General features: G+C 43.8%; 1 long non-coding RNA gene across 2 annotated transcripts; it reads right to left on the reverse strand.

Annotated features, from left to right (window-relative positions):
• Positions 1-1,374: 1,374 nt before the first annotated feature.
• On the reverse strand, positions 1,375-27,926 carry LOC149339351 (uncharacterized). 2 transcript variants are annotated; one of them, XR_016283508.1, is made up of 3 exons: positions 27,606-27,926; positions 17,451-17,526; positions 1,375-2,150 (listed from the first exon to the last, which is right to left on the reverse strand). It is a non-coding gene; the product is annotated as an uncharacterized LOC149339351 (long non-coding RNA). The 2 variants fall into 2 exon arrangements; XR_016283509.1 differs by lacking the exon at positions 1,375-2,150 and adding an exon at positions 4,867-5,285.
• Between the last annotated feature and the right edge of the window lie 35 nt (positions 27,927-27,961).

Genomic DNA, 27,961 nt, shown 5'->3' on the forward strand with positions numbered 1-27,961 from the left:
TTGTGTGTTAATGCTGCATGAGGTGCGCCTTCTAAAAAAAGGGGGCCAAGAAAAACTCCAAGTAATTTTTGACCACGCATTTTGTCGAAAAAAACAAATTCTTACACAGAAAACTTCATTCGCCAAAAAAATCTAAAGTTTTGTTCTGAAATAAACCCTATAAAAGTCTGCTGAATTTTCAAAAATAAAGCCGCTAAGTCCAACCCATACCTCCAACTGACCAGCACTTCTTTTTAGCTTTGTCAGCTGCCGTACTTCCAGAGAAGTACATGTGTCTGTGTAACGGAAAGGATTGCGTGAACACAGAGTGACCATGGTGTTTTTGCACTATGTGTGTTCCTACTTGCCAGTGATGACAAAAAGAATGCAAAGCCTGGATCTTAACTGGTAGCTACCCAGGTAGCACCGAAACATTGCGATTATGTTACATTTTTGTTACGCTCAAATGTTATTTCAATGTCCTTTTTTTCTAATGTTTTTGTAATGTTACATATAACGTTCGGATAACCTTCCCCAAACATTCATTAAACATGTAAACAACATAAATGCAACATTCTCGAAAATGGTGAAGCAGCCCCGCACAAGCATGCAGGCCTGCCAGTGGTGACGTCACACAACTTACAACACTTTGCAAGAACCAACAACAAGAGCGACACACTACAGCACAGCAACTCGTATTCACTCACCTCCAAACGGATATCATGCCGCCGAGCTTATATACTCGCTACTGCGGGATGTCCCATGAGTGACAGTGGGGAATGGGTAATAACTAAAGTTTTGTGACAAAATAATGGGGCTCTTCATGTAATCTATGGCGAGTACTATCTAAGGGATGTGGTTACAAGGTACTGTTAGTTGAAAAACATCTTTACTCTAAGAACAGTGAGAAAATGTCTGGAAATCCGTGCTTGAAATACATTTTCAATGTTGTTTTATAGTTGCGACTCTAACATTATAATAAAATTTAGATTACTTTAAAACGTTTGTTTAGAATGTGAAAGTAACGTTTCCTATGTAACTTATAATGTTATATGTTAATTTTTAATGTTAATGTAAAGCTACTATGCAACATGTAACATTACTCCAACTTACATAACATTTTTTTAACACTATTCTAATGTTCGGTGCTACCTGGGTATTACAGCTGTGTCTTTCTTTGGTTTCACAAAATAAAGTTTGCATACCGGGGATATTTCTGCGGGGTGAAGCCGCCGCTTGTACGCCACAATGCGCTCGAAGGTCAGTCCTCGGGTGAGGGACCGACCGTTGGTCGCCATTCAGTCGCACGCTAGCTGTTTACTCAACAGCACTGCTAAGTCGGGATAGACAGCAGGAAAGAGAGAAAGGCACTTTGTGGCCTTGGTGCCTTTCGGTGGGACATGGCCTGTCGGCACATTTTCCTTTGATGACCTCAGTTCAAGAAAACCTCAAAAGAAGCACAAGCAACTGAGGGAGCTAGAAGTGCATCAGTTTTTGTATTTCTATTAAATAAACTATTTTTACTGCTCTGCCACTTTCCTATTATTGCCTCAGTTGCATGCGACATCTTGGTACATTAAAATGGTACTTATTGTATAAAATATAAACAATGAAAACAACTCTTGGAGCTTTTTCTTCAAATACACTTATAGTTGAACACAATACAATTTAATGAATAACAACGAAAAATGGTTAGAGATTACACGTGAAGAAAAACAAACCTATTCATGAAACATTAAACTGAGAATAATAAGAAAATAAATGCATGCATCATAATTTCAAAGATGAAAAAATACGGATAGCTGCTCTAAGTTCAATCAACCTCCTCACTGTAATCTGCCAGGATTTCCATTACTTTCAGTTTGCATCTGGTAGCGACTTTCCTGGAAATCTTACCAAAGTTCAGCCTAATTGACACCCTGAATGCTTCATTCTCGCTCACAATTATCTTTTGATGGCCAATGAGTTGCTCCTCGAAGTCGTCTTTTTTTTTTTTGTGGTGTTCCTGGTGATGATGCATGTGCTGGCGATGGTAACGGTTCGGCGATGGAGGCACTTTTGCAAAGAATTCAGTGTGGGCAAAGAATCTGGTGTTCCTTCCTGAATTCTAATGAAGATTTCCTCCATATCCATCGAACGACGACGATGCAGCATCCAAGCTGCATGTGGTTCTGCATTGGAAAAAAAAAATACTGATCTTTTGCGTGTTGGTACAAATACATGTGGTCGCATTTTCAATGTAGTCTTTCATTAAATAAGTTATCTGGCGCATTAGATAACACACTGCATAATTGCTTTCCTATGATGAAATGAGCCTTCCTCGCGATCAGCAAAGGCAACAGATGGACAGGAGCATATATCTGGTCAAATAAATATACTGTTTAACTTAGTCACAAAGCTAAATAGCAGCAAATGTTATCGCACAGCCTTGATAATACATGAAAACTCACTTTCTTGGGTGGCTGCAGTCTTTGTAGAAGGCCATGGCCTCTGTGAATACCCAAGTCCGCCTCGACACGAAGCCGCTGCCACTCCTCTTGCTTTGGTTAGTTATTTTGAGCTCCCCTGTGTAGCGGTCCCTGAACCTCTTCCACAGACAAGTGAAGGTACTATTGTGACAACTGCCCTCTTGAGAGAAATGACAGTGCCTGATAAGTACTGGACGCTTTATGAGCTGCGCAACGCTGAGGGTGCGTTTTAAGTTTTTTTTATTTATTCAATTATTTTACATGTACTGCCAACCTTATGCAAGGTCTTGGGCAGGAGTGGGTGGCCATGACCATACAGAAAATATACACATGACAAGAAAGCGCACTTCAAGATAACAGATGGTCAACAGCGACCAAATTCACACGATTCTTTATACAGAGTTTGATTGTGACCAGGAAAAGAAAAAAGAAAATGCGTTGAGGACGTAAGAGGTGAACACGGGACACAAGAAAAGGCTTAGAGCAGATTACAATACATTTTGTTTTTTACTCGGGAGTGCGTCTGTGAACGCATCAAGAGTGGAGCATTCAACAGTTTGGGCATCCGGTGCATTCCAGATATGTGTCGTCCTAGGGGAAAAAAAAAAAAGAGTTCTTGAACACGTTGGTTTTGCACGTGAAATCCTGAACTTTTCTGTTGTGGAATGATCGGGCAATACGCGCATTTGCAGGTTGAATATATCGGTTTTTGTGTATTCGTGTTTTGTCGTTGTACAGTAAATAATAAAACTTTAAACTTTCACGATACTGGCGTGATTCCAGTGATTCTATGTTAGAGTCTGTAAGAGAAAGGTGAGGGACATGCGCCGACTATAGCAGTCGTAAATGAACCTCGTGGATTTGCGCTGAACGTCTTCTAGTTTCGTTATGTTTGTTGTAGTGAAACGGTCCCATACGATGGCTGCGTATTCCAAAATCAGTCTAATGTATGTCTTGTATGCTAGTAGTTTTATTTCAGGTGGGGACTTTCCGAGGGTTCTTCTTAGATATCCCAGTCGCTGCATTGTTTTATTTTTAATGTAGTCTACGTGCTGGTTCCAACTAAGATCAGGCGTGATTATGATTCCCAGGTACCTAAAACTTGACACTGTTAGGTAATGATTTCTGATTTGGTATTTAAAAGTTAGTGGTTCTTTCTTTCGAGTTACAGTCATCGCAACAGTTCTTTTGGTGTTAATAGTCATTTTCCACGTGGAACACCAGGTCTGTAATTTAGCAAAAACGTCTTTTCTTGGGCTAGTTGGTTTTTCATGCTGTAGGTGTTTGCAGCGCACACGAAACACGGATGAACAGAAAAGGGAACGAAACACAGCGCTGACTTTCAACTGAGCTTTATTGGAAAAATAAGTGACTTTTATACAAAAATTTTTAACATGTGACTCAGATGATGTCAAACCGTCCTACTACTATCAGTGATTTTAGATGGCACATGTAGTAGGACGGTTTGACATCTTCTGAGTCACATGTTAAAAATTTTTGAATAAAAGTCGCTTATTTTTCCAATAAAGCTCAGTTGAAAGTCAGCGCTGTGCTTCGTTCCCTTTTCTGTCCGTCCGTGTTTCGTGTGCACTGCAAACACCTACAGAATTTAGCAAGTGATGAGTTTAAGGTTACTTGGTCATGAGAAGTAGATATTGCGTGGTAGATTATGCAATCATATGCAAAAAGCTTTATTTTTGCTGGTATGCCAGCAGTGATATCGTTAATGAAGACCAAGAACAGGAGCGGTCCCAAAACTGAGCCCTGCGGGACGCCCAACTCAACTGGTGAAAAATTGGATAGCACATCGTCGATGCTAACAGCTGGTATCTATAAGAAAGGTATGCTTCAATCGACGTGAGTAACTTGTCATCCTTAAGGATTAATTTTAATTTAAGAAGTTTTTTTGTGGGATATGCGATCAAAGGCTTTTTCAAAATCAAGGAAAATGATGTCAATCTGACCTTGCTTATCAAGGGCAGATGCAAGGTCATGAACTGTTTCTAGCAGTTGTGTTACAGTTGATAGTCCTTTGCAGAAGCCATGTTGTGCGTCAGTAATAATCTGATTTTCTTCGATGAAAACTGAAACATGTTTGAATATGATGTGCTCAAGCATTTTAGCGCATGTGCAAAACAGTGAAATGGGCCTGTATGACGCGAGAAGTGAGCTACTACCTGTCTTCAGTACCGGAATGATTTTACTGTATTTCCAGTCCTGTGGCAGTTGTGCATACTGCAGAGACTTGTTGAAAATTGGGGCAAGGCATTTTGCACACCATTCGGCATAGCGTACGAGAAAAGTGCTTGGTATCATGTCGATTCCTGACGATTTCTTAATGTCTAAGTTTAGTAGCAAATGCTCGCTGAACGCTTGCTGAATGCTCGCTGAATGCCGGCACAGGTGACGTGAACATAGAAAAGGCAGTGTTTTTCATTGCAAACAGCGACAGTGTATTCCACTCGAGAATGTTTGTGCTAGGGAAACTCGCAGCAGATGCGGATGTGGTTACAATGTGGGATGCGGAAACCGTATTGGATCAAGCGTGTGCAATGCGCTTGTGTAAAGGTGCAAGTGTTCATCCTGATTTTATGTTGAGCAACCTTACCTACCTCACAAGGCCAAATTTAGTTCAAGTGTGGGTCTGCTTTCAGCTTTAAGTGCCTAATGCAAAGAAGCAAGGAATGCCTTGCATCAGCTGCAAGTATTTATGAAAGGCCCTTGTCACGTGGCTGAAGAAGCGGCAGAGAATGTCAGCAAACACTTGTGGAAGTGCCAGGAGAAAGCTGAACGTATGCACGTGCAGAAACAGGAGGTTCTTGTTGCGGCAAGGAAGCCCTGGAAAAGACACATAGACTGAAAAATGAATATGCTGCAAGTACTGAAGAAGCATTAGCAGCAAAGATAAACTCTTTACCTCTAAAACAGGAGCTTGCTGTTGGACGCTTCAAAGCAGCAAAAAGGAAGAGTTTATGTGAGAGTTTATATGGAATGCAATACGACAATGAATGGATGCTGGAGTGTATTTTGCTCTAGATAAGGAGCTCAAAGTTTTATCGACACATAAGGAAGCAAAACATCCTTGCACTTCCAAGCAAAACAATACGCAAGCACACTGCTCGCTACAGAACCAGCTATGGCTTCAATTAAAAGATGCTGAGCGCGTTTAAAACCAAAGTAGCTCAACTTCACAACATGCACTGGCATGAAGGTATAATCATTGACGAAATGAAGCTTTCTAAGCACTTGTCTGTGAGTACTGAAGACAAGATTGAAGGCTTTGTAGGTTTGGCACAGTACATGCCTAAGGACCAAGAATCATTGCCCTGTAGTCCCGGGCTTGTCTTGTTCGTGTCACTTGTGACCAGCTGGATGCAGGTGCTTGGAACATTCAGAAGCCAAGAGAACGTCAAGGGTGACATGTTAGCCAAAGTCGTGCTGGAGGCAACAGCTTTGGCAGAGAAGGCTGGACTATTTGTAGACTACTTGACCTGTGATGCAGCCAGATGGAACAGAGTAACGAGGTGGAAATTCAACAAACATGCTTCATCGAAGGAAGTGGTCTGCAAGACTGTGCACCCGATTTTCCTCACCTCGTGAAGAACATCCGCAGCCGACAGCCTTGTTGACTCATGAGGGACAAGTTTAACTGGACTTTGTGAAAGAAGCCTTCAAACTGGACGGCGATTTGGTAACTTTGAAAGCAATGCCAGGTATCATTGCTGTTGACTTAGCTGCCAACAATTTTGAGAAAATCAGTTACGCCTTTCAGCTATTCGGGCACAGTCCACTGCAAACATTTTTTTTGTACTGTACTCAGGTTGAGAGACAGTGTGGCAATATTCAAATGAAAGAAATCTTTTATGAGAATGAAATCTTTGATAGCTGTTATGACTGGCAGATGTGCCGCAGAAGCCGTGCAATCAGACTCTGCTAAAGTCGAAGTCTTAAAAGAAATCTTCAGGTTGGCACGCTATACATAGGCACAAGGACTAGTTACAAAAAACAGGACAAGACAGGTACGTGCGTGAACTTTCAACAGTTTATTAAATGTACTGCTCTCCTTGTATGCTCAAATACAAAGAACAAATGTACAAACACGTATGAGATACAAGGTGTTAGAGCTGTTCATGAACCCATAACCCGTGTATCACCGCTTTCCATTGTGCTGTTTGTTGATAATTGAACCTTGCTTATGCGTCAGCACTATCGACGGATCACTTACACATTCTGTGGAACCGGCCCATGCCATTTCGTAAGCTTCAAAGATAACTCTTTCATTCCGGTCTGTGAGATGCCTGATTATAGCGGTTTCCTCGAATTTTGGGATGCATTCTTTGCAGCGAGCTACATGCTTGGAGTAACAATCCAAGCAATCTTGCCAAGCATGTAGCTCACCACTATCTCTTATGCCTGCTCCTCCCTCTGCAACATCACATGGGCATGCCCCACCATCCCCTCCCTCCCACCTTTACACAGGAGGGAAAACTACTTCGACTTCATGTTGTATTCAAACTGTAAGAGACGTGCCATGCCAGTGAGACCTGCCTGATGGGATAACAGCGTTAATGCCAAAAGTGTATGGAGGGAGACACACGGATTCTTTCATCACACGAGACTGCAGGCTCTTGGACCTAATGAAACAAGGCGATTCAGTCATGAGAGACAAAGTGTTCCTTACTACAAAGACAGATATAGAATAAAAAGGCTGAGCTTTTATATGCCCCCTTTTAACCTCAGAACGAGATGGACAGGACATGAAACCACGCCTGCCCGAATTCATGTTGAGAGAGTGATAAAAAGCTAAAGTTAAAAAATTTTGTCACAGAGGGTGCCTCGGTCATTAGTTCACACATCAGCAAGGAAATTTGTTTTGTTTCTGCCCTACACACAGTAGGTATTGTTCATGTTTTTGCAGCATTCTTTAACCTTCCCCCCTTTCACTGTCTAGTCACTTAACATGGGAAGCCCAGCACTGCACCTCCTCTAGGAGCTTTTTCAATTCTTCGCTCTTTTCTGACACCATTCCAAAGCATGTCACTGAGTTTACAATAGTGCACAGAGAGATCTATAAGAAACCAAGCTTAGTATGCGTTGTTTTACAACTGGTCCACACGAATAGGCAGAGCAGCTAGCTCCTCCTGCTAATAAGAGGTGGCCTTGGGGAAAAAAGGGGAGACCTACGGGTGGGAGGACAATACTGGGAGACATGTGTGTTGTTGGGAGAGAACCAGAAAAGTGGGTGATGAGGCAGACTTTCACAGGTGATGGTGCCTCTAAAATGAGGAGACAGGTCAAGCTTGCGCTAGCCAAACGGTGCAATCATTAGTCAGCGAAAGGGAAGCTGGTGGCAGTGAGTAGGCTTGTCTTTTAAAAGCTTTGCCAAGGCATGGCAGTTGTGCGATACAGACTTTAAAAGAGTTAGCTGCTAGGCTAATTGGTTGGCAGACATCATAAAAGGATTCCAGCACCAAGACGTACAACACACAAGAAAGAAGACAGAAGACAACATGGGAGCTTGCGATATAGAGTGTGGAGCCGGCATCGAGTTGGCCAGGGAGTAGAGGGAACCAGAAAATTTATTCAGGTAAGCATGCCAGCTCATGCGTTTCCCACCGCATCCGCGTCACCAGGTGCCTACACCAGCTTATAACAGATTTGTGTGTTAGGAAAGCATGTTTGCTTTCTTGAGATGGTGCAAATGTTGTGGTTGGCAGAAAAAGGTGCACCTGCTGCACTGATAAAGGACAGTGTTCGGACTTTGTTTTGATGAGCTGCCAGCACGATCTGGGGGCATCTACCACATTCATCTGAAAACCTACTGCGCGCTATAGGAACCTGTATGGCCGGGAGAGCAAAGTGTTCTGTGACTTCAGCACAATGCAATGCAAGTTGAAGAAATGAAATCGCACATATTGCAAAACTGGAACATCGTGAAAATAATATTCGGAGGACCACCAAACCTGGTAAGCTCAAGAACATCAAGTAAATTGTAAATGAACTGTATAGCGAGCACATGATGCACTTCTCCTGTAAATATGCACTGAACTCAAGATGAGACCAAACCAAAGCAAGAGCAGCAGACCCTAAAGCCTTTGAAAACAACCTCAAGACAGAATGAGCCTCCCAGGAGACACTGGAGGTAGAGGGGAGAGAATTGAGGTGGATCATGGATGCTTTGACCCTTGGACAAGCCGGTGAGAGTCTTCAAGCCTTTATCAAAAGTAGGTGCCCTGTAGTGGCCGAGCATACAGGGGGATGAGCCAACAGTCTTCCATACACAAGCCATCTTCTATTGCGATCCCTGCAAAGACTGAGCACTCCATGGTCAGCACCTTATAGGATATGCCAGACATCCTTGTCACCTCATCATCATCATCAGCCTGACTACGGCCAGTGCAGGGCAAAGGCCTCTCCCATGTCTCTCCAATTAACCCTGTCCTTCGCCAGTTGTGGCCACCCTATTCCCGCAAATTTCTTAATCTCACCCGCCCACCTAACTTTCTGCCCCCCCCCCCCCCCCCCCCCCCTGCGCTTGCCTTCTCTTGGAATCCACTCCATTACCCTCTTAAGGACCAGCGGTTATCTTGCCTTCGAATTACATGCCCTGCCCAAACCCACTTCTTCCTCTTGATTTCGACAAGGATGTCATTGACCCGCGTTTGTTCTCTCACTTCTCGCCCGCTTCTGATCTCTTAAAAGACGTTACACCTATCATTTTTCTTTCCATAGCTCGCTGCGTTGTCCTTAACTTAAGCTGAACCCTCTTTGTTAGCCCTACCCTTCCAGAAATTCTCAAATGAATAAAGAGAGCTGTTGCTACAAAGAAACAGTGGAAATGCCCTCTGCAGAGCCAGCAGGTGCCATGACAGGTGGAACCTGCAGGTGGCAGCTCCAAGACAAAGCGATGGCAAAAGCGATGTCAAATAAGAAGCCTCTGGCAGTAAGTTAAAAAGAGCACTGAGCTTTCATCTGGTGACGTGAATGCCTACTGCATAAAGACAGAAGTGCTCAGGGTGTCAGCATGGAGCAATATGAGAATGTAATGCTTGACAAAGCCAGTACGTACTGCGGTGGATGGGGCCTTTGACATATGAGTGCAACAATGAACAGGACCTAGCAGACTTCGTACAACTTCAACTAGGATTCCAATGTTGACTACAAAGAGCTCTGATGAACCCTATCACGAGTCCTAAAGCGCAGTTACTAACTCTTAGACAATGCCCAAAGGTACACCATGCAACACGAATGATGCCGCATTGGCAACTGCAAGAAAACTAGTTTCGTACACTTCAGCCACAAAAAAAAAAAAAAAAGAGAGGGGACACACAAGCTCCACCTTAAGGTTATGATGCGATAGTGTAATTAATTCCCATGCATTTCATAGATCTCCTGTAGTCCCCATACCACTCCTGGCACAGTGGTACAGGGGTTAAAGGGTCAGTCTACTGAATTTTATCGACCATATTTTCTTTGCGGCAACCGATAGCTCTTTACTCAAATTACCGTTTAGCCAGCTGTGGTGCCAAGGAGTGCGGTAGAACATTTTAAAATAGAATTTATTAATGTGGGAACACATCTGTATGAGATGGTAGTCTCATATGGCAACCATCTGGATTTGCGCCGCGCGGCGACAAACATGGCGGCGCCCGTCGAAGCCGGACCTCTCGCTTCGGACTGAATTCTCGTTGTTGCTGCCTTTTTCAGTGCGTTCACTGGCCATAAATGGGGCGCCTGTCTTTCGCTTCGTCTCATCTTGCCTATAAGAAAACATATAAGAGATAAATTTGCTTTATTTTAATAATTAGAGTGACGATTCTGCCGCTCCTAGGCTTAAGTGGAGAGTCGGTTTGTTTACAGCAATGGTTCCCGTCCTGACGACCAGATGGCGCCACTATAGGCTGAGTTTATTTTTGCGTCTCTGCTAGCATACGCTGAACTAAAACTGGGAATGTGCCTGCTTTTTGCGTACGTGGAACTATAAATATTCATGTGATTTACAGAAAAAGCGAGCGGTACGCCTTCTACAGTTTACTAGAACAAAACGTGCGTTTCTCTGACATTGGGGCATACAAATGGTACGTAGTATATTCACTTATGCTTCTACAAAAAAAGACTACCACTTTCTTGAACAAAATGAACGTTTGGGGTCGCCACCATGCTTTTTTACGCGACTTTTAACGCCGAAATAAAATATAAATTCCTGCCTAAACCGGGCGCAGTTCCCTCATTATTGATGTTATAGGGTGCCAACTACCAGAATATGCCATTATTTATACACTCATCTCGGTGAGTAGACTGACCCTTTAAGTGATGCGCCACTGCCATGTGATGGGTGTTGTGTGGCGCAGGTTGCTCTTCGCGAGCAACCAATCATTAATTTAACTGCCATGGTGAGCAGTTTGCTCACTATCAGGCGGGCAGGTTGTGATGACGCCGCAAGGTCACATGACCAAGGTGGCCTACCTGCCTCCCAGGCATGCTCTCCAAGCGCCACCTGTCAGAGTCATTCTCGTGATTTTTCGCTCACAACGCCGACAAAGAATTTTCTGGACAGCGAGGCCTTTAACAGTGTCGCGTTAAAAAGGCAACAAAAAAGAAAGGAGATACGCAAGCCACTCACACTTCAAATTTAGGTGGCTTATTTTGTAAGATTGTGCATAGTTCATAACAGCCAGTGTAAGAGGGCCATCAAGGCATGTTCAGCTTTAAAATGTTCAGATACAACTTGGAGGCAGTGAAAGCCAGAGAAACTTTGTTTGCTGATGCGCCCGGAAAAAAATGTCACAAACCAAGTCTCCAATACGCATTTTTAAGTGAAAGATAAAAACCGCCTACTACCCACCACACCATCTATCATATTTCTGGGATCCCAAGACATACTGCTTTGTGGGCATAGAGACGACGGGATGCTTCTAGATAACAAACAAGGAGCTTTATCAGCTGCTAATAAACATCATTTTTATGCATTTTTTGGCTTCTGGGTTACCAACAGCGACATGGCATTTTAAAAGCATCTTGCTGACACATCATCTTGAGCCATATATATCAGTATGAAAATCCAGTATCAAGTGGTCAAACACTCTGAAGAAGTCCATGCTATTATCATTCAGCATGCACAAGAAACAGGCATGGGCATTGTTATGTTCGATGAAACCAATGGCATAGCCCATATGCACAGCTGACACTTGCTCTGTGATATGTCCACAATAGCATGGTTAGAGAAGACTGCAGTTCGCTTACGTTCATAGTGACTCAACTTATAAAGCGAACACTTGAAAACAAGCCTATGAGTGTTCTTGAGGTTACACAAAACTTAAACAAATTATTTGGAGAGCCACGTAAACACACTGCACGGCTTCAATGCTGCAGTCATCTTTGACGAAAAGCTGCAGACTGTTCGCAAACAAATTTTTTGCTATGCTCACAGCCAGCTCAGCAAAGTGACTGCGCCTATTCCAATGTAAATCAAGGTTTTAAAAACGTCAAGGAAAAAATGATATGGCAGTCCAGTTCAGTCCGGTCTGAGCTGGTGCTCTATGCTGAGCATGAAACACGGCTACGCTTAGCCACTCTACAAAGAGGCTGAGACTATAAACGCAGCTTCAGTCCCCATGTGCAACTAGCAGGCAGATGTACAGGTTCAATGCATCCGAGCTATATTCAGAGGTATTACAGAATGGCAGTGTTCACTCCATTACTGCATGATGTGGATGCAGATTGAAAATGAAAGTTGTAATGCTGAGGCGCTAACTGCCCAAGAACCATTTTTTGCGCAATCCCCGATCTGCACTACACGAAAGCTCTCTCAACTACTGCTCAGCTACATGGTGCGCTTATGGGGTAGGTGTCACAATAACAGCAAAGATAACTCAAGCCCAGTTGAGATTACCGTAGGAGAAACTGAAGTGCAAGGATGAAGCCAAGGTTTCTATTCCAGCTGGTAGAGCGATGAACATGTGTGATAGTGATGTGTGACCATCTTCCCTTTAATTAATACATGCCTGCAAGTACCTGTTGAAGGCACCTGCATACATTCTGGCGGCTTCGCTTTAGGACAAGCAAGCCTAGAATGAGTGCTTTCACTCCGCTAGCGTGAATGCTCTATTTTATGCAATATTTGCGTGAGCATTCTGTGCACTGTTCTTGTTCAAAGAGCATAAAGTAGATATCATCCGGAAGTTTAATGTATAGGAGCGATAGAAAGAAACGCAAACAGAGCTGAGCTTAGGAGCGCCCTGTACACATTTCTTTTCATCGCGCTTTTACTTCGGCGGTAGCAAAAAAACAGTACAGTCATTAGAGATGCATTCTAGGATGACTGTAATGTCCTTTCTTTTTATCAACCAGGTAAAAGCATGATCCAAAGAAACTCGAACAGTGGAGTGCATAGGCACCACATTGTTGGCGTTTTTCTCCATTGCGATAGTACACTCTGTAAATTGATGCACACCGCTATAATGTCGCTCCATTATCAACTGCACAGGAGGTGGAATTCCAAGTCACGAATTCAGCAGTTTTGTTGGTACGACCTACTTCAGCAAAAGGCGCATCGGTGAGCATGCTTCTTCATGATCGATGCCCCTAACTTGCATCCTCCACGTGCAGAAAGCTCTACACAGATTCCGGGCGCAACAGCAGCGACCCTGCTCCGGAGGGTGGGCGATGTGGAGCCTATGGTTGTCATCCTGGTAGGGACCAACTAAGTTACAAATTTTATACAGAATAGTATAAAATTTTCACAGTGGATAAGTGGCGTTCACAGTAGGCTTGAACCTATCGTCTCTATGCCTGAGGAGCTCTGCAAAAAATTTTTGGATATGTTGAAAGACCTGAAAATGCACCACTTTGTGAGCAAGCAACCGTCAAAATACCCGAGAGAATTGAAGGAAAGATTGGTTTAGTTTGGTTTATTGGGGCTTAACGTCCCAAAGCAACTCAGGCTATGAGAGACGCCATAGTGAAGGGCTCCGGAAATTTCAACCCCCTGGGGTTCTTTAACGTGCACTGACATCGCACAGTACATGGACCTCTAGACTTTCGCCTTCATCGAAATTCAGCCACCGCGGCCGGGATCGAACCCACGTCTTTCGGGTCAGCAGCCGAGCGCCGTAACCACTGAGCCACCGCGGCGGGGCGAATTGAAGGAAAGACTAAGTGAAGACGAAGCAATCATGCTTACGAATTTTGCTGAAAATTACAGCTTCATCGTCTAAGGTTGTATGTAGTCTTACCACTGGGAGAATACGAAGGCCATGCTGCACCCAGTTGTGGTATATTTCCGCCCGGAAGCTGCAGTTACTATTGATGGTTTGGTTTGGTTTATGGGGTTTATCGTCACAAAGCGACTCAGGCTCTGAGAGACGCCGTAGTGAAGGGCTCCGGAAATTTCAACCACCTGGGGTTCTTTAACATGCACTGAAATCGCACAGTACACAGACCTCTAGGATTTCGCCTCCATCGAAATTCGACCGCCGCGGCATCATCCGCTTTGAGAACCACAAAACCAATGAGACAGTTGCTCTTCTACCCTTGCTTCGATTAGATTGCAACATGAAGCAGATAGTGGTGGTGGGGAGAGTTCGCAGTTACATTATATACAGTTATCAGTTCGTGGAAAACAACAATGCTCAGAATGAATCTTCATCAAAGTATTATATCGTCTCACGTTATTAAAAGCAATGCATGCTCCATATTTACCGAGACCACATTGCAATAAAACAGCTGACTACTCTGCTTGCTCCGCTGATAAGTCCAAATGCATTTATTCTGTATTTGAAATAAGCATGGTATTGTGCCTTCTTTATTAAGTGGACAACTCCTGTTACAAAATCGGGGAGCAAAGCGAATTGTGTCGGCTCCGGCTGAAAGGTGGGTAGGGGCAGGAGAAAGCAGACCGCAGAAGTGGCCCCCACAAATAACCATTGGTCGTGTAGACCCAACAAAGAAATGTGAGCGGTGCCACGGCCGTGTTCTGCAGTGCAGTGGCGGTACGGGGCAACCATGGCTCGAGATGCAGCGCTGAACTTCAAAATTTTTTTTGTAGCTTAAACAAAAAAGGTTCCGATAAAAAACACTGAGAAAAATTTCATTCAAACTAGTTATCAATTGAGCTACAATTTATATTTCTAATAAGAGCGCCTCTGTTTGAAATTTATGTCAGAAAACGTTGCACAGCACACTTATTTTTAAGTTCCAACATTTTTTTCTGAAACATACTGTGTTGTATCATATTTAAACCATTTAATGAGATAGTAAATATTACAAAGAAGCAGCAAAAAGTGTGACACTGCTCCCCAATGCCGCAAAAGAGTATAAAAAAATTGCAAAAACGGTGTTTTTGGGGGAGAAAATAAAGCATAAACAAACATAAAGCAACACACATAAAGCATAAAGCAACACAAAAACTTCACATTTCAAATTTTTTGGCTGTGCATTTAAAACCCACAATGTTCATTCATTTTCTCTAAAAAATTTTCAAGCGCAACGGTAAAATATTTGATTTTTGTAAATTTTTTAGAGGGATCAACTTTTGCACTCTTAATTCGAAGGGCTGTCACATGACCAGGAAATTTTTGGTCCAAAGTTACTTAGGGTAATTACTTTAGTCAGTTCAATAAAGAGTCACAAATTTTATAGAGAAGCTCAGAGGAGGTCGAGCGCAAACTGGTATGTCTCGCATGAAATGACCTGCATCAAGACCACGGCCAAAACCTCGCGTTGTCTTCGTCGTCATCGGGCTGAGGTGGCCAGTTGTAACATGTTGCCTAACATTTCGAAATGCCTCTCGGACGATGCACAAGTTTGCTAGCTTCGCACCTTGTCAGATACTTCATGTATTCAGGTATAGGCACGTGCTATGGACGTCCTTCTACAGTACGGCTGTTGCAGGACTACATGTACTAGACAGGATGAGCTTATATACTCCAAGACTCGAAAACAAGTAGCAAAGAAAAGTTGCTTGCTTTTTTTCAGCATTGAGATTGCGATATACAGCACCTCAGAAAGCCCAAGCATATTCAGGGTGAGCTGCAATGGTCTTCATTCCTTAAAGGTGCACTGAAGAGGAATCTGAACTCGTCTTTTTGCCGCGGGAACTCGATCTACACGTTCCCAGCAATCTTAGAAACTGCGACTTATTGCCCTGTGTGGCCGATTTCCCTAATTAAATGGAATTAACGTCCGGCTCCCGCCTTTTTTTTTTAATTCTGCCTCGTACGGTGGGCGGAGTCGACCAACGCGCGGAGTGCCCTTCAGCCAGCTCCGTGGAGGCTTTGCTTTCGCTTCATTTTGTTTTTTAGGTTTCCGTGAACAAATAGTTTCATTTGTAGATAATATAACCGCAAAATAAGCCCTAAGAAATAAAAATACGCGCGGACTATTTGCTTCTACGGACTACTACGTATTACTCCGCCGATGGCAGAGCGGCAAGCCGCCACGGGACTGGGTGAAAGGCACTCCCCGCGTTGGTGGACTCCGCCCACCGTACGAGGCAGAATTAAAAAAAAAAAGGCGGGAGCCGGACGTTAATTCGATTTAATTAGGGAAATCGGCCACACAGGGCAATAAATCGCAGTTTCTAAGAATGCTCGGAATGTGCAGATTGAGTTCCCGCGGCAAAAAGACAAGTTCAGATTCCTCTTCAGTGCACCTTTAAAGATCCCATCAGGGACATTACAGGTCTGTTCAATTCGCTTGCACTACCTGAACTAGTTCTCTTCGTGCTGCGCCTTGCCATTCGTTTCAAGCAAATGCAGATGCCATGCAGGCCCAATTCAGCAAAATTCTGCACTTTCTCGACTGGTCGAGCCGATTGCATGCAGCCAGTGCCGCAGCATACAGCTGCAGCATGAATGCGCCATGAATCATCACGTCATGAATGCAAACAATGGGCACTCAAATGACGGCAGTGTGTTTGCCTTTGCCAACAGCGTAAAGACGTTAATCACGCCTACCGTAAGGGAAGACGGCCAACACCTGTGCTCAGGGAGTGGATATATGTATGCAACACCAGGTAAGGCTTCGCTCGGCCATGAAAAGGAAAACACGTGCATGTGTCTCCCCATTCGCCGACGCCATAACTGCTTGGTACTTCTTCTCAGTTTGCTTATTTTACTCTGTGCTCATCTTTGTTTTTTGCTTTTTTTTCGCTTCCCGAAAGTTATTTTGGTACTAACAGCGGCATGTTTACACAGCTGGGTTGCTTTCTTTAGCAGTGGCTCGCAAAACATTTCTACTCTCGCAAAGATGGCACAATTGTATCGCCGGTGTTTAGCGGCGACCCCAGCCAACGTCAGGCAATAGACGTGAGTGAACATAATGCAGCGGGCACTAGCCAGCACGAGTCTAGCCTCCCGGCTGGTCACTCGGTGCTGACGCCACCCTGGAGTAGCTCTCTTGAGCCAGAACTGTGGTGCAGAAGAAACACACTGTTTCTGACTGAGTGCTATTCAGAAATGAAGGTACCCGTGGGAATTAAGGGCGATTTCCGGTAAGTTATATTGCATCACTTTGTAGGCCACTTGTCCTTATGAATGACAAAAGCTTAACAGGTCTGCATGCTACCAAGCCGAACTTACATTTACAATTTTTTTCGCAATGACAGTACTGTGGTAAATTAGTGCACTGCACCTCAAGGTTTATTAATTACAGAACTGCTTCAAATGTGGACTGTTGCACTGCATGCTTTGTATGACGGTTCGTTTCGTGCAGCATCAAAAAAATGCTGTGGCCATCCCTGGCGGGCACCATCAGCAAGGAGTTTGGGACTGATATCACCCCTCTCCAGGTGGAATATAAGTGGAAAAGCCTGGAGAGGGTATATAAAAGGACCACAGGGAAAAAAAAAAATGTTTCGTCCAGACATTCCCACGTGACGTGCGAGTTTGAAGAGTGAGTTCACATAATTGTGGTAGTGGTCATTTTAAAAGATATCAATTATTATTTTGCTCATTTCAGAGAACTCAGTGGGGTTCTAAAAAAGGAACATCACATCACTCCCACCATTTCACTTGCACCTGGTAGTGTGATCACTTGCACCTGGTAGAGTGATTGAGCCAAGAAACTCCAGGCGAGGTTACTGTAATTGTACAGTTCACACAATTAGAGGTTCAAAACATTTCCTTTTTGTAGCACATCCTCAGATACTGACACCAGTGGGCAGTCCATTAGAATTGGTGGGCATGAATCTGACCAGACAGGGTCACCACTCCTGAACCAGCCGAGCCCACTGCAGGCATCAGATGAAGAAGGCTCACCACAGCCAGGACCATCATTCCCAAAAAGTCAGGGAAAACAAGGAAAATGAAAAAACACAGAAGTCAAACACTTGGAGAAGAAAAAAAAGATAGAGCTCAAAGGTCTAAAAAAAAATATTGGTTCTTCTAGAACAGCTCGTTGCAGTCGTGGAGGGGCAGGCTTCCCAAAAGCAGTGAATAAAATAATTTCACTGTAGCCTGATAAATGTTTATTCTTTGTACTGTAGTCGTCAGAAATAAGTCCTCATGAATGATTCGCATAGAGACCCAGTGTGCAACGTAGTAGTAGCATGTGTACAAGCTGAACTGGCACAGTACAGCGACAGTGTACAGTCGCCGTCAAAAGTAAATGGAAGGAGACTTTGTCAAAAAAATTTAATTTCTTTAAATCTAAAGCATAATGGTCCATGTTTGGTGGTGCACAGTGCCATTCGCACAATCACAATTAGTCTGCACATATGTATTCAAGGATGCATGAATTGAGCGGGCAATAATTAAATTTTTCCGTTAATATTGCCTTCCATTTACTTTTGACGGCACCTGTACATTGTTGCAAACTTTCAAGCAGCCATCGCTCTACAAACGTGAGAGAGAAGCAACTTTTTCATTCTTCCACGCAGTTTCATATCATTTACAACAATCTGAAATTTAGTGCAAAATGATAATGTTGTTCAGTGCAAAGCAGATCCTTTAATGATTACAGTTACCTGTATGCACAGCGATGTAACAGCGGTTTTAATGTCAAAGGGTCGCCTCACTTCACATCCAGCCTATACTCTGTTCCATATGGAGGCTGCGGAAGTGTGTGTGTGTGTGTTATGTGTGTTGGGTTGTGTTTAATGGCACATAAGCAGCTAAGGCCATCATTCGCCAAGCACAAGGTACAGGAAAGTCTTCTGCAGAATTTTATAAAGAAATGAAAAGCGATCGGTGCTGTAGAGGGCTTAAAATGTTACTTATTACTGCCTAGTGATGATGAAGGAAGGGCATTTTAAGAGCATCCACAAGTAAAAGCTTTGAAAACGGTTGGGTAACCTCATACCCGTGCCACACGGACAGATTTAATGCCATTAAGTGCTTATTGCCCTAAGTTTTAATGGCATTCGTGCGGTGCCACACGCATAAATTTAATGGCATTAGCCTTACTGCCATTCGCGACCTGCTGAGTTCGCCACAACTCATTCGCCCGTGCAATGTGTACTCTCGTTCCCATTCCACACGCAGAAAAGCATGCAGCTTTGTCAGTTACAACTGCCTAGCCCACTATAAAATGGTTAATTCTTAACTTTCAGCCAGATGAGGCACCTAAACCGCATTTTCAATGCGAAGAGCGCCATTTTAACCAGCCGTATTGACTGGTACTCTCGACTTATGTGCTGACAAGCGAGTTTATGGCTACTTTTTCGACTTGTAAAGCAGGAACAGCCGTATTTTCTGGAAAATCGTTTTTACATTACATTTGAACATCATTCCAGATATATTCTGTTCATTAGGAATGTTTATATAAAGATGAAACTTTTGACTACCTTGCAAGCGTTATCGTCATCGTCACTTTCGATAATGGCATTAAAAGTGGACGTGTAGCACCAACTCCGAAAATAATGGCATTAACAAACTTAAGGCCTTAAGCATTTACTGTCATTTCTTGTGTGCGTGTGGCACGGGTATCAGTGACCATCCTTGGCTGGGCAAGGATCTCGAGGCTCCCAACCAATAAAATAGAGACCTCAGCCTTTTTCTCGGGAGTGAGGAAGTGGCCGAGGTGTATTGTAAAATCAAGCGGAGCACTGGGTAAGAACTCACAATTTCTGAAGAAAACCTGTTTCTCTTAGAAAACTAAAAACATAAGACGTGTTAACAATTGAATTATCACTTAAGAGCAGGACTGGATGACAAGGTATGTATTCATTGTAAAATTTAGTAAAATACTTCTTTCTTAGTTTTTCTAGTTTTGAGCATGCGAATAAAATACGGTTTAGTGTCAGTTCCTCTCCACATCTCTCACAAACAGTTTTGTCTTGCTTCGTCAGTAAGTAGTCGTGAGTCAAGTGTGTGCGTCCTATGCGAAGGCGATATAAGATTACTACCATGAAACGCTGCTAGTGTGTGCATGACTTCTATTCTCCCAAGGTGGGCTTTATGAAGTGTAGCTTGTTGTTCGGTTCATTATCCCATTCTTTCTGCCATTTTTTCTTAAATTTATTTTGTACCAACTTCATGCAGTCTTTATAAGGTACGTTCACATTTTTTATTTCGAAACTTTGAGCTCGTACAGCAGCTGAGTCGGCTCTCTCGTTACCCCCTATGCCGATGTGGCTCGGGACTCAGCAGAACCTTATCATATGTCCCCACGTTGTTACTTTTTCGATGCTGTGAATGACACTGCCTACTAATTGTTCAACTTCGTTTCCTGACTGCAGCGCTGTGAGTAGGCTCAGGGAATCACTGTAGATTATACTTTTTTCGATGTTCTCATGTACTATTTTGTCCAGAGCAATACACATTGAATAACATTCGGCAGTAAAGATTGATACATAACTTGGCAATCTTACTATTTTTTCCCATTTGCCTTGTACTACTGCACTTCCAACGCGTGTTGTTGTTTTGGAGCCATCTGTGTAAAAGTCTATGTAGCTTGCATATTTCTCTTTCAAAGCCAGGTATTCTTGTAGTAAGTGTTCAAGTGGTGTTTGTTTTTACAAAACTGTTTTATTGTGAAGTCGCACACAGCGGGAAGGCGATACCACGGCGGCAGTGGATCGTGTCTCAGGGCAGTTTCAGGTAGAGCATCTAGTATTCCTAGTTCATCATGTGCGTCTTCAAAGCGTAATAACAAAGGTTTGATTGACTGTGGTTTATTATTGAACAGTGTTCTGGATGTACACTTAGTAACTATGGGGTAACAAAGGTGTTTTGGTAAGGATCTTATTTTCAGTACGTATGCACAGGTAAGCATTGCTCTTCTGTCTGCAATGGATGGTTCACTTGTTTCTACATATAGACTCTTTATGGGAGATGTTCTATATGTACCAGTCTAGACGCAGGACCAGGTTTTGTACAGGATCTAGTTTTTTTTTAGGTATAATGGCCTTGTAGACCAATGCACAATGCATCCATAGTCCAAAGTGGACCGTACTATGGAGCAGTAGATCTGTAAAAGGCATAACCTATCGGACCCTCAGTGTTTCCGTGAGAGTACCTTCAGTATATTTAGAGATCGGGAAGCTTTCATTTTGAGGGTGTTTATAGGGGGTAAGAATGTGAGCTTTCTGTCAAAAGTTATGCCTAGGAATTTATGCTCTTGTTTTACTTGTAGAACAATTTCATTCAAGTGCAGGGTGGGATCAATCTGCTGCACACGTCTTTGCAGTGAGAAAAGGACGGCAACTGTTTTTGTGGAGAGAACTTAAATACATTTTGGTCTGCCCAAGTCGCTAGTTTGTTCGGTGTAAGCTGTATCTGTCTTTCGCATGTTGATAAGCTGGAAGATGTGCATGAAATTTGGAGGTCGTCAACATATACGGAGTACATGATGGACTTTGGAATCATTTGCGATATTGAGTTCATTTTTACAATAAAGAGAGTGGTACTCAGAATACACCCCTGCAATACGCCATTTTCTAGGATGAATTTTTTCGAAAGCATGCAACCTAGACGTACACGAAACGAGCAGTCAGAAAGAAAGTCTTTTAAACAGTTCAACATCCTGCCATGGTACCTAGATTTGCGAGGTCACGAAGAATCCCAAACCTCCAGGTAGTATCATAAGCCTTTTCCTAGTCAAAAATTCCTGCCAGACAGTGCTGTTTGTGTATGAATGCGTCATGGACTGTGTTCTCAAGACGGACAAGATGGTCATTTGTACATGCTTTTTTAAATCCACATTGGTGGATATCAAAAAGTTTGCACGATTCAAGGATGAACATTAACCTAATATTTAACACACTTTCAAAACTTTTAGCAAGACAACTTGTAAGTGCTATTGGCCTGTAACTACCAGCAGAGATTGGCGGTTTTCCTGATTTCAGAAATGGCACAATCACGGCCTTTTTCCATGCCTCTGGCATTTTTCCACATAGCCATATTTTATTGAAGAATTTCGGAGGAGCTTCTACAGCATCTTCAGAGATGTGAGCAAGCATTTCGTAATGAATTTCATCTGGGCTTGGCACTGTCTTTTTTCCGACCGACAGTACTCTACAGATTTTCTGTATTGTAACGTTCATTTGTACCGCCACTAGCCGGTAGTCTTTGTTTTTCGGCTGTGCTTTTTTATATTTTAAGATTGACTGTGTGTAATGTGATGAACTGGAAATTGTAGAGAAATGTTCTCCTAGTATGTCTGCCTGTTCCTCAATGCTTGTTTGTGCATCCGGAGCTGTTAAAGGTGCACTGAAGAGGATTTTGAACATGTCTTTTTGCCGCGGGAACTCGATCTACACATTCCTAGCATTCTTAGAAACAGTGACTTATTGCCCTGTGTGGTCGATTTCCCCAATTAAATCGAATTAACGTCCGGCTCCTGCCTTTTTTTTAAAATTCTGCCTCGTACGGTGGGCGGAGTCGACCAACGCGTGGAGCGCCTTTCACCCAGTCCCGTGGAGGCTTTGCTTTCGCTTTATTTTGTTTTTTAGGTTTCCATGAATAAATAGTTTCATTCGCAGATAATATAGCCACAAAATAAGCCTGAAGAAATAAAAATACGCGCGGACTATTTGCTACTACGGACTACTACGTATTACTCCGCTGATGGCAGAGCGGCAAGCTGCCACGGGACTGGGTGAAAGGTGCTCCACGCGTTGGTCGACTCCGCCCACCGTACGAGGCAGAATTAAAAAAAAAAGGCAGGAGCCGGACGTTAATTCGATTTAATTGGGGAAATCGGCCACACAGGGCAGTAAACCGCAGTTTCTAAGAAAGCTCGGAACGTGTAGATCGAGTTCCCGCGGCAAAAAGACAAGTTCAGATTCCTCTTCAGTGCACCTTTAAAGAAGGAACAATGAAAGGAGAAAAGCTGCCATTAAGTATGTGGACTTGTTCCCACATTTGTTTGGATGTAACTGAACTATTTATGGAAGACACAAAGTTTTTCCAGGAAACTTTTTCAGCATTGCGATGGATGTGTCGTGCTTTTGCCCTCGCCTTTTTAAAATTTATGAGGTTTTCGTGTGCGGGGTATCTTCGAAAAATTCCCCTGGCTTTGTTTTGTGTCTTTTTTGCTTCTCTGCATTCTTGTGTGTACCAAAGCTTGTTATTTCATTGTACTACTCCTGATGACTGTGGAATAGCTAGACGTGCAGCCGCCATGATACATGTTAAAAAATTGCATTTAGTTCATCGTTGTGTTGTGTTGGATTTAGTGGCACATAAGCATCTAAGGCTATCATGCGCCTTGAGTGCTAAGATCATCAATGCTAAGATCATCTGAAAATATTTTCTCCAGACTGGCCTTTTCTCGAAACAGTGGCCAGTCCGCTAAGTGCAGCTTCCAACAGCGTGGTTTAGTTGGAATGATGGATGGTAGTGGTGAAAAGTTGATCACAACAGAGAGGTGATCACTTCCATACGGGTTGTCAAGAACATCCCACTTAAAATCGGTAAAAACGGATGGAGAGCTAAAAGACAAATCTATGCAGCTCATTTTTCCTGAAGATGGAGAGCAATATGTGGATTTGCCTGTATTTAGCAGGCAAACGTTGTTGCACAAAATAAAATCTTCCAAAATCCGACCTCTAGTGTCAGTCAGTTCGCTTTCCCAAAACCCAGAATGGGCATCGCCTACTACAAGATATGGCTCGGGTAACTGCTTAAAAAGTTCTTCTAGATCATGAAGTGATGTGGTGAGATGGGGTGGAAGATATATAGAGCACATGTTAATTGTTCTAAAATTAAGAACGGCGACTGCAACTGCTTTGTATTTTGTTTGGAGCCTGATCTCACGGGTTGCAGCACCGTTCTGGACAACAACAGCAATACCTCCAGAGAGCCTACTCGCCTGCTCATGGTGAAAGGCTTTATATCTTTCAAAAATATTTTAATTCGAAGGTCCCAAGTTAGTCTCCTGTAGACACAGTGCTACAGGAGATAGAGAATTTAAAAGGTCTGTTGCATCACTGTAGTTTTTATTATTCCATGGCAGTTCCAGTGGATAAGGAACGCCATGATTGTTTTGGATGGATGTACATAAAACTTTAGGTCCCTCTTTGTTCAGGGCCCGTTATTGGAACTTTCTTGCGCTCAAGCGAGGTGAACTCTGACTTGTGTCCATTGCCTCAGTGGAGGCGCTGGAGTTATGCGGAGAGCCCGCGGGCAGAGGTCAGAGGCGCGGGTGGCCCTACCTCAGCCTCACTGGGTGTAAGCTGGGAAGGTGTCGAATACCGGTGTGGTGCTCCGTGCCCATGCACCACATCGGTGAAATTTGTATGTGCTGAGAAAGAGAATGTGCTATGGGTCATTGTGTAGCACTTTCTCGCCTCTTTAAATGTTATATTCTCTTTAGTCTTTATTTTAATAATTTCCTTCTCTTTCTTCCATGCAGGACACGACCTTGAATAAGCGGCGTGGTCACCTTCGCATTTTGCACAGCGTGGCGCAGCATCACAGTCGGTGGATTGATGATCATTTGAGGAGCATTTGGAGCAGGTATCGCGGCCTCGGCAGCTTTGAAAGCCATGGCTGAACCTCTGGCACTTGAAGCAGCGTCGACGGTTGGGTATATATGGACAGAGATTTTTGTGTATCCTACCTCGGTTTGGTTGGTTGGTTTATGGGGGTTTAACGTCCCAAAGCGACTAAGGCTATGAGAGACGCCGTAGTGGAGGGCTCCGGAAATTTCGACCACCTGGGGTTCTTTAATGTGCACTGACATCGCACAGTATATCCTACCTCGATTGACTTCGGCAGGGTGCAGGAGGCAAAGGTCAGGGTTTTGTCGGAATTTCTTTCGTTTTCTTTGCGTATTTTGATTCTGTATACATTGGTTACATTTTGATCGGACAGTCCTTCTAACATTTCCTCTTCCGTCAAGTGCAGAAAGTCATTGTCAGAGATTGCGCCACGTACTGTGTTTAACGATTTGTGTGGTGTCACAGACACAGGGATGTCACCGAAGGTTTCAATGTTTGCTAGTTTTGATATTTGAGTGATGTCGAGCAGTTCAAGCAAGAGGTCTCCACTAGCCAATTTTGTCACCTTGTGCTTTGGACCTAAGGAATCTGTGAGGACTTTTGAGACTGTGAAAGGAGATATAAGTTCTGGCTGGTTTTTCTATTTGTTCACTATGAACGATGTGGAATTTTGCGAAAGATGTTTTCTTTTTGTTAAAGAACTGGGAGGTTACATCGGTCCACCCTCTTTTCAGAGGACGACTATTTGAAAGTAGGGATGCTTGATGCCCACAAAACGACAAGCGCAAAGGCACAGGGAGAAAAGGCCACAAGCGACCACCCGAAGCTCAGCCGATCGTTCTCGAAAACCTCGTATTCTGGTTCACCAAATCTCTCGTTGTCACTACTGTCGGAGTCTACAAGCTCCATAGTAGCTTGCATAACTGTTAGCAGCACGCTGAGGTTCATTTTCTTTCACTTCGCAACACAGCAGCGCAGAAAACACAGCAAACAACCGGAAAGCCAGGCAGAGACAACTTTAAAAGTGCGCGTCGCAGACGCACCCAGAAGCAGAAGGCTTGCACGACTTCTGTACTCTAGCATTCCTTTCTACTTGGCGCTAGTGTCGCGCTGCGCCTGCGCCTCTGAACTGGCGCTGCATGAGTACGGCGCTTGCATGGCACTCCATGCAGGGCGAATCAAATGGACCTTTATAAGCTCAAAAACAGAGCAATAAAAGGTAACACAAAAACCAATGACGATAATAAACTGGGTAGAAAACGTCAGGTAAAGAACACAAAACTATAACAAACCATGTAGCAATAAACAGGAAAATAAAATACACAAAACACAAGTGGCAAAAATAGAGAAGATAAATAGGTGATGATGCAATAGTACAAGCAAATCGGACTATTCGCAGAGGAGCGTGAGGAAAAGTGGCTATTTGAGGTTCAAATGGTCAGTTAGTAAGTGCCTAAATTTGGAGGGATTAGACGGTAACAATGGTTTCGGGGAGATTGTTGCATAGTTCTATGGCAATGGGGAGGAAAGATTTGTTGAAGGCATTGGAAGAGCCATGGGGACGCTGTATGCTAAGGGAGTTAAATTATCGGCGACATGAGCGGAAAGGTGCATGTAATAAGTTTTAGCGCAGTGCAGTGCGCAAAATACCCATGTCCTGTACGCATACGCTGGATTCGCGGTCATGCTCACGATCCACATAACATTCAAGCAGATGCTATGACTCACACTGACACATCAGACGACCTGCCACCTTCCCCTCTTCCCCCAGATCCGTTCCTGTCCCATGTCTCCGATTCACAAGCTCTGCGCCAGCGAACACGCGCTCTAATTCCTCCGTGTTCGCACCCACTACCCCGTAGTCTAACTCGGCAGGAGGAGGTATCAGTGCGCCGGATTCGGGCAGGGGCGGCCCTGACCCCATCTGTCCGTTATCGGTGGGGTGATAAATATCTGCCAGCAACTGACAGGTGCCCTCACTGCGGCGCTGCACCGGACATCTGTGATGTGCGGCACCTGCTGTGGACTTGCCCAGCGACGGCCCCTATTAGAAAACGGCTCCTCAGGGAGGTTGGCCTGTGGTGGAACCGCGACGGGGACTATGTGAAGTGGACTATGGACAATCACTTCACCAGCAGCCTATGCGAGTACCTCGCCGAAACTGGTCTACACTCCTTCTTTTAACTTTCTGTAACCTACATTCCACTCCCCCTTTTCTCAACTTATGCCTCAAGGCAGACTTCTCGAATAAAAAAAAAAAGTATAATTTATGCAAAAGACAAAGCATTGCAAGTTTCCGGCAGAGTGCTAAGACCGAGAGATGATTTCATGTTAGTAACGCTGTGCCGAGCTGTGTATTGGTATGGTGACTAGTATTGGGAAGTTAATCGTGCTACCTGGTTCTAAATGGCTTCGAGCGACAGAGTCAAGTAATCCTGGTGAGGGTTCCATATTGCTGAGCCATATTCTGAATTCCATTTTTGAGCGAATGAATATTTAGTATGCTAGTTGTTTGATGGGTGAAGGGGACATAGCCAGCGATCTTTGGATGAAGCCAAGCGCCCTGTCAGTGCTAGCACAAAGTGTCATGATATGGTACACCCAAGGTAATTTGTTCATTATTTCGGCACCCAGGTATCTGTATGAGTTTAATTGTTTCTGATAGTGTCATGGAGTTCACAGAGTACGGGAAATGAGCAGTGTTCAATTTCATGCACATACAGCTATAGATGCTGAAGACAGACTGCATAGAGAGCTGCATCCTTTCCAAGTTTGTAAAAGCATAAGAGCCACTCATTCTGGAAATTTTGAGAAGGCGCATGCAACTCTTACATGAAGCAGGCTTGTGCCCTGTGCTTCATTGCAGCTACAATGACTATTGCAACCACTGATGTTGTCCTTGGTACTGTCCATGATATTCCCCGAGACCCTGAAGCCACCCAAAGCAGCGTCAGCTGACGCTGAACGCCACGCACTTCCAGATAACAATGGCTGGCTAAATCAGCTAAACTGGACATCCCTACAGTGAAACTCTCTTCTAGCAACAATAGGATGAACACGGTGCCTGTGTACCCTTCATGAAACACCACAAACTAGACAAAACCCTATGTAAAGTAGAACTTTACTTTAGGTGCCTTCTAGAACACTGTACTTTGGGCTAAACTGCGTACATAAATCGTGACGTTTCCGACGTGCGCTCGTCTTTTTGCGGCTGACGCTGGACAAAAGAGCGATGCACAGCGCGTAAAAAAAAAAATGCAAAGTGTGATCCGTACCTTCTACGTTTTCAGAACTCGTTGACAGCGTATGTTATGCTTCCTAGTGACGTAATGTCGATGTCCGTCAAGGCGGTCAAGAGAAGTTGCACTGTGGCTTCGGCTGTTCACCTCGTTGGCAGTTTTGTGTTCTCAGGTCCGAGCTCTCTCTTCTACATGTGCTTCAAATAAGCGAAGCAAAGTGTAAAGTAACACTGCGCTGCTCAATATAATCGTGCTGCATGGCCTTTACTTGAGGGTGACAGGGTCCATACTATCTACACGAGGTGCCGGCTCTACCATCCCCCTGCATCTCTAATCAAAACTGGCGGGCAGCTGTAGGGAGCAAGACCTACTGAACTACAGACCTGCACATT

The sequence above is a fragment of the Amblyomma mixtum genome, chromosome 6, assembly GCF_055824585.1.
Source record: "Amblyomma mixtum isolate Tamu chromosome 6, ASM5582458v1, whole genome shotgun sequence".
NCBI classification, from domain to species: domain Eukaryota; kingdom Metazoa; phylum Arthropoda; class Arachnida; order Ixodida; family Ixodidae; genus Amblyomma; species Amblyomma mixtum.